Genomic DNA, 7,926 nt, shown 5'->3' on the forward strand with positions numbered 1-7,926 from the left:
GAAATGCGTGTCGGTGGCACAGCCACGCTTATGTGACAATCGAAAAAGCCGAAAGACGCTAGTCCCGCGAGGGTCGCGACACCTTTGCCAACTCGGACGGCCGGCACTAACCCCCACCGCTCTGGGGAAGAGGGCAGATAACCTTCAGCCTGACCCTCCAAGCCACGCCGGGGGCAGGGCTGCGGATGGGGCCCGGCGGAGCGGCCCCGCGAGCGGCTCGGCACCCCCAGGCCCCGGGCGAGGCCATGTTGCGTTCTGAGCGTCACCGCCGGGCAGCTCCGCCGGCGCCGGCGAGGGGAGGCTGGACGAGACGAGACGAGACGAGACGAGACACCGCCGCGGGGCACGGCGGGCGATCGGCCCGGGAACCGAGTGGCGCAAGACTGCTGTTCACCCCGCCCGCCCCGGCCCGGCCCGTCTCCCGGTCAGTCCTGAACGAACGCCCCGGTGCCCCCGCCCGCGGCCCGGAGGGAAAGGACGGCCCATCACGGTCCCCGCCAGCGGACGCCCCTCAGGGAGCGGACACTGGGGAGGGGAGGGGAGCCCCGCACACCTCAGCTCTTACCCGGCAGCGCCGCCGCCTGCGCTCCGCGGCCCCTGCCCCTAAATAGCGGCACAGCCGCCTCGCGCCATCGCGCCGCCGTCCCGCACGCGCGGCCCCGCGCCCGGTCACGCTCCCGCCCCGCCCCAGCCCCCGCGCGCTCTTCCCTCCTCCTCTACCCACTCAGCCATTGGCCCGCGATGCCCGTGACGTCATTAAAGGGGGCGGGCCTGCATGAAGGGGCGGAGCTTCCCGTAACACGGCGGCCGGTGCCAGGATCCCGGGGGCGCGGGGGGCGCGCGCGGGGGGCGGGAGCGGCGGCGGGGCCCTGAGGGAGGCGGGGCTCCTCTCCCGCACCGCACCGCTCCGCTCCGCTCCGTACCGTCCCGTCCCGTCCGTCGGCTGTGCCCCGCGCCCCTCGCAGGGTTCTCCCATCAAGGTGTGTTCTAGCTCTGGGCGGCGGCCGCGGGACGCCCGGCTGAGGACGGCCGGACCCTACCCGGGCCGCCGCCGGCCAGGCCTCTGGAAGCTTCTCCTGGCCCTTACCCGGCCGGGCCTGCGCGAGCGGCGCAGCGGGGGTGTTGTCCTCAGCAGGCCAGAGGAGCCTGCGGCCTTCCCGGCGTTTCGCAAGACTCCCTTGGGAGTACGGGCGGCTGGAGAATGCTCTTGTCAACATCTGCGGTGCGAGCAAAGCGCTGCGATCCAGAGCAGTCTCGATGTTTCAGTCCCTGAAAATCGGTCAGGATTCCAGTCCCTGCAAAAGGTGTTTGTGGAAGGCTAGGCTGCTAAGGAATGGTCCTTAATATAGGTTGTTAATACCATCATGACCCACCTTATCCTTGGACATTTCTTCATTCAGCAACTGAAAAATTACTTTTGTAAATCAGGCAGAATAATATGCTCTAAGATGCTTTCTTCATTCCAGATTAATTATTTTTTTTCCAGTTCATGAGTAAGAAAGAACATATTTCAGTGCCACGCCACAACCTTGGTGCTAAGAGTGTCAAAGGAGGCTGTTCCTAGTGAGGAAAGTACCAGACAGCACTGATGCGTGCCCGAGTTTCTTCCTGCCTTATGCTTTAGGGTTTTGCGCCTTTAGTTCTTAAATTATATTTGGGTTCAAGTAAGATATGAGGTATATTACACTACTAATTACATCTTTAGACGAGTGGGCAGATTGGCTAGATAAAAAAGCCATCTAGTTCAATACCCTGTTTCAGGCACTGACATGAGCTCCTAATAAGACAAGATTTGGAATTTTGAAGAAAGATAGTGGAACATAGTCTGTTTCTCATGGATTTAGTACCAGTCTGTGATTATGCTTGGTGTACTGTCTCAGATGGTTTAATATCCAACAAAAATGTTGCTAATTCTGTAAATGCTGTATTTTTTTATGTAACAGAGTAAAGCTGGATGAACACTTTTAAATAGTCATTTAGTTGCTCTGCTTTCCTACCAACAAAATTGTCTGTACTTACATAATTTCTGATAGCTATTTATCTAGGCTGCAGATTAAATTCATTACTTTATGTCCTCGCTTGCAGCTGATGCTGTCTAGTAACTTTAGATACTGTAGATACTGCTGTTTTCTCCCATTGGTGGTCTCTGCACTCAATAGACTCCATCCTTCCCATTTCCTCCTGCAGGACTTTTGTGTTCAAGCCCTTCCTAAGGTATCAGGACAAATGGCATCTGCAGAATAAGTTTCACAGTTTTTTTCTGTATGACAAAAGCATTACAGTTGGTCACTTTTGCTTTCTCACCAGATAATGGTTAGTATGTTTGTGTTTACATCGATTCTGGGTTACAGTTTGAGACTCTACAAGTACAGTTTGATTGTATAATTGGTAAATTTCAGTGTATATGATAGGCAGGCTTCAGCATCCTCAAAAAGTCGGTGTTGGGCTACAAAACTTTAAATGGAACCAGGCTCTAGCTAGAAGGACAGAAAAAATTATGGTTTTTCTCTTGTTTTAGCATGTCTTCTGTCTCTTTTAAGATCACTTGAGTTCTGCTGCTAAATAGACATTCCAGAAGCAGACTCTTCACTGTCCTCCCTCCCCCAGCCAACAGAAAGCCTCTTATGACATTCTTATTCTGAAATCCTATAGCCTGAAGCAATTCCTGGTATATTGCCAGAACTTGTAGAACAACCTTCCATCTTCCTTCAAAACCAGTCCTGTGACAGGCTTCACTTACATATGACATGCATTGTAACTCTTCAAATAAGCAAGAGATTGTGTATTTCACAGACTGTCTATGGACTCAGTGTAAAACTATGTACACATATCTGAAATTGTGTCAAAAACCGAAATAATTTGTTTGCATCAGTACTTAATTTTTCTGTATTGGCACAAAGTACCATTTATTCATTAGCAATTTAGTTGCCAAAAATCTGATTGTTCTTAGACACCAGCCACTTTCTGGTACAAGCAGGTAAAAAGTTAATAGCATTACAACTGCCACTGGATAGAATCAGGACACTTGGGATCCCTAGTAAAGAAGAGAATTAAGCCGTTCAAGCATGTTGTGAAGTGCCTTTTCTGCACATGGATGATTTCCTGGAAAGACTCTTTAGTTTTATTTACTGCTTCATAGTCTTCCCTACTGTTATATGGCTTTATACTCTACTGTGTATACAATATAGTACTGGTATATAGGTAATAAAAACACCAGTTAATTTAAACTTTCAAATACTGAGAGAAATTAAAAATTCTGGCCACATTTTAAAAATGTTCCTAACAGCTAGAATTTTAACCTGCATACCGAATAAAACATTATATGACATGTCTATTTTATATATGTAATTAAATGTTTGGTCATATATTCCATAAATAGATGAGGCAAGAATAAAAGAAAGCCAATTGTCAGGAATTGGAAGGTCTTTGTATCAACTACCCTCTGCTTATTCACACTGCAATTTATATTCCAACATAGTGTTCACATCAGGGCTATATAGGATATTTCCAAGCTCTCATGATACACAGTTAAGATATCAGTTGGTGATGTATGCCTTCACATCCTCTTCTTTCTCAGTCCCAGAAAGGAGGAGATAGCCTGGAAGTGTAGAGATGAGCACTGACACTTTAAAAACATCGAGCTGTTGGTAAAGGTAGATAGCTGTTCAACCATGGGAGCAGAGATATTTTTGGAGAAGCTGTTAGAGATTGCTGAGGAACCAACTTGTGCCACACTATGGATATTTTCAGTGGTTTTATAACAAGTTGTGAAAAAATTTGCAGTCTACATAATCTACTGAATGTTACAATTAGTGAGCCACAGAGAAGAAAAATATTTCTGGAATGTATTATTATCTTGGTATAAGGACATGGAGCATCCTATAGATGCCTCGGGGGTGTGAAAAGATTCCTCACTCTGACTACACATGGGTTTTTTTTTGGTAATGTGTCACTCTCAGAACAGGGATGTTGGGAAAGATTCTCACAGTAAGGGAGAAGTTGAACAACAACACCCTTTAATAGCAATGTTCTGACCCATGCCAAGACATTTTCTGTGAGATGGGTGAATCACTATATAGAACTATTTGCCTGGGAGGTTCAGAAAAACATCCAAGCCTCTTGCCAAAGTGATAATGTTGTGGCAGCTTGTATCACTTCTCCTGAGCTTGAATTTAGGATCTCCAATGTCTGACATTCTTTAACATGAAGAAGTGTAATTTTATTTTTTCTCCCTTTGGCCTGAGTAGTCTGAAGAGTAGCAGACTGTTGCATTGAAGTCACAGTCTTGTAGGTCAAACAGTCATGATGAAGTCCTCTGAAGAGGTAGGGAGGAGACATCAGCAAGGGAAAAAATGGCTGATGTAACTTTTGGAAACGATTTAGTGACAGTTACAGCACTTTATATAGTCTTTTAACTTACAGTGTTCTAACTTACAACCTTTTAACTTACCAAACATGAGTAGCTCAGTGGGAGCAAAAAATGGGACTTCGTAATTCATTACTTCCTCTTGAGGGTGATGAGAGCATATTGCTTTTTTTTGAGAGCAGGTAGGTGTTTGCAATTTGTGTGACAAACGAGTAAAGTTCACTGAGCGACAAGCAGTCATTATGGCAACTTCGTATGTACAGCTGGATGCTTGATGGCATCTCTTTACGACGGGGTGAATGATGCATATTGCAACAGGACTGACCTCATTCCTTACCATTGCTATGTCCAGTGAAAGGGCATAAAACCTGAAAGCATAAAACTCTGGACTAGACCTTGCAAAATTCAGCCAGGGTCTGTAGAGCTTCATCAGGACTTCAGAATTTCAGGAGAATCTTGTGATCATTGGAAGAAGCTAGGAATGGGGACAGCTGACTCCTCCACATGTGATATGCTTGATAGGAAGGCTTTGGATTGCTGAAGAGGGCTTGACCTAGTTCTTTCCTTCTGATTCTCAAGAATAAGAGTGGTAACACCATGAAGCTGCAGCCGGGCATATAGAATAGAAAAGAGATCGGTTGTAGCCCACTTTAAATTAATGACACATCTAATGGAGGAGTGTGCCTAGCAATCTACTTGTTTTTCTGTGGTGGAAATTATAGAGCTAATGACATTTCAGACCTAGACTGGAAGCTTTGACTGATGGAACATGTTGCTAGGGTTGTTTTTTATGAAAAGATAGTGGGTAGGGTAATGAGAAGAAAAGTGGTCTGGTCTTCAAGACCAAAGGTGAGATCAGAAAAAGGAAAACAAATATTAAATTTCAGTGAAAGTAAAAATACTGTAAAGGATTAAATTGATCAAACATGGAAAATGGTTAAGTCAGAACAAGCCATGCAATTCACTGAGAAGAAATGCTCGTTCAGAGCTAAGTTGAGGTGAAGGTGTTATGCTGCAGTCTCTTACACCACATGGGAGAGCTGCCCATGAATTTAGTATGCTTTTGGCAGCTGCTGGAGCAAAAATGCCTTTGGAGTAATTCTGCACATACAGACCAGAATGTGGATGTGCTCTTAAGGCAGAACTCTTGGGCAGTGAGGAAGAAGACCCAACCAGGAGTAGCAGAAGACGATTAAGAAGAAAATGACAACTCAGATTGACTGGAATTATGTTTCCTACTTGGCCACAAAGGCTTTCATGAGCAGTTTAGCCAATAAAAAATATGCCAGAAAATGTAAGTCGGTACTATTTTGCCAAAGTAATGAACTATATGCACAAAATAAAGTTATGTGTGAAGAGCAGCTGAACTGGGCCTAATTATTTGGGCTGAGAAAAAGCATGCTAGCAATAGAAAAAGGCATTCTGAAACCAAGGCTGTTGTTCAGTCTGCTCTGTTATGGGAAGCCAGTCTGTCTTATATCAATGTAATTGTGGATTCCTTTCTGATGTCGACCTCTTAAAAAACACATGGGTGACACTTATGTCCTTTCCAGTGAGTGAAGGAATAGTTCTAATCAGACAAATTAGCACTGGCCATAGTTATCCAGGCCTTTCCTTGAGTTTTGGGCAGGCTGTAACAAGGTTCTAGTTGGTGCAGAACAGCACCATGGACGTGCATTTTCATGTTGTATGATGACTGGCATAAAAGGTGTAGAATCACAAATAGAGCTTGTGTTCTTGGTCCTCAGCTGCAGAGTGTAGCAGGCACAGCATAGGGGTGCCTAAATCTGTACAACATACTGTGGTCACTCCATTTAGCCTTAGCCTCTCCAGACTAAGGCTAAAACTTGTCTATATGAGAGCTGTTCTCAGTAGAATGACTCTAAACACAAAGAGTGTGTATGAGTTAAGCTGTGGTTGGAAATGTTGGCTTTCTGATACTACAGCTTCTGACTTCTCAGTAAAGGATTGTAGAGACATATTTAAGAAACAGTGTATATGTAGCTTACAGAGGGGAAATATGCTACAGGCAAGCTACTGACAAGTCCTTCTTGTATTTTTTCATGCTATACCTAGTGTTCTGCACTATCAGCAGTTCTGACCTATCAGCAGTGATAGATAGGTAATTGTCTTGAAGTAACACGTTTTATAAAAGAGGCCTTGACAACATTATGCTTCAAGTTTTCTGCTTGAACTGTTAGAAAACACAAAAGGCTTGAGCCTGTTGCTACAAGTAAAGACTGTGGAATTCACAGGGAAGTACATTCTCATTACTAACACCGAAGCTAAATTAGTATTAGATAACCCCTCACTGACTGCTGCCTTATTGTTAAATTGGCTAATGCTATTCAGAGCAATGTGGACATGGTAAAATATATTCAGTCCTGAGTATTTTACTGATAATGTCACCAAAACGAATGCTTTGTGAGAAAGAGTGACAACTTTGTGTGATGAAGAAATGAACACCTCAGAATAAGAAAAATTGAAAAAGCAGCAACAAAATTCAACATACCAGCTATATTTGTGTGTAAACAAGCAACTAAGAGATGCAGAAAGTAATGTAGGATTTTTTACATGAAATTGTATCATGCATAAAGTAAACAACAGAACAAAAGAGAACAAAGGAGAATATTGGCTTTTGGTAATAATTTCTAATTGCTGAGACAATATACTAGATATATATAGAGAGAGAGTATAGCTTCCATCAGCTACAAGAATAAATAATTAATATCTGGAGTGAAAAAGTACCTAGGAAACTTACACATTCACTAAAAAAGTCAAAGAAATAGTAATGATTTGTATTAGCCAATTCATGTGGTGATTTCATATATAGTACAAAGAGACAGGTAAAAATCTTTGCCCTGTATGTTTCACTGCCTTTGAGGATCTACTTTGTATTTTACATTTCTGGTCTTACTGATCTGTCTTCTCTTCTTCCACTACCCTACCACTTATTTACCATTCTTTACGATTTGTTAAGAGCTTTTCCTTCCTTTTATCTCCTCTTGCTCTTTTTGTCCTTTGCAATTGCCAAACTCACATTCATGTATTTTCCTGTTTCCTGTTATTTCTGCTCCCTTTAGCAGAATTCCTGTTGTATTTACAAGTTTTCCAGCATAAGTCTGTCAAAATAATTCCTTTTAAGAGTTATTTTAGGAGAGTTGATTGCCTAAAAATACTTTTGTTCTCAATTTATAGTATCTCTTAGCTATGTAACAAATCAAACTCTGCCAAAAATCCAAAGTGACAGAGTTTCTTACCAACATGGCATAACAAGTGCTTTGTAGTCAGAATTTAGCAAACAAAAATGGTGGTGGTCGTGCATAATCAAGCCCAGATTGTCAGTATTGAAACTCTTCCATAGTGCCAATAGCATTGAAAGCTTGCTTTAGGAGATAATTCAGAGACATATGAATCCTAGTCTGAGTGCATCTCCTTCACTGATCTGTGAAGCATTCTTTTTAGAGCCAAGGCCCCAGTGTATAAATTGTCATTGTTTCTTGAAATTCTGTTATGAATATTTGTAATCAAACTTTAACTTCCAAGAACAGAGCTTGGTA

The sequence above is a fragment of the Anomalospiza imberbis genome, chromosome Z, assembly GCF_031753505.1.
Source record: "Anomalospiza imberbis isolate Cuckoo-Finch-1a 21T00152 chromosome Z, ASM3175350v1, whole genome shotgun sequence".
Lineage (NCBI taxonomy): Eukaryota > Metazoa > Chordata > Aves > Passeriformes > Viduidae > Anomalospiza > Anomalospiza imberbis.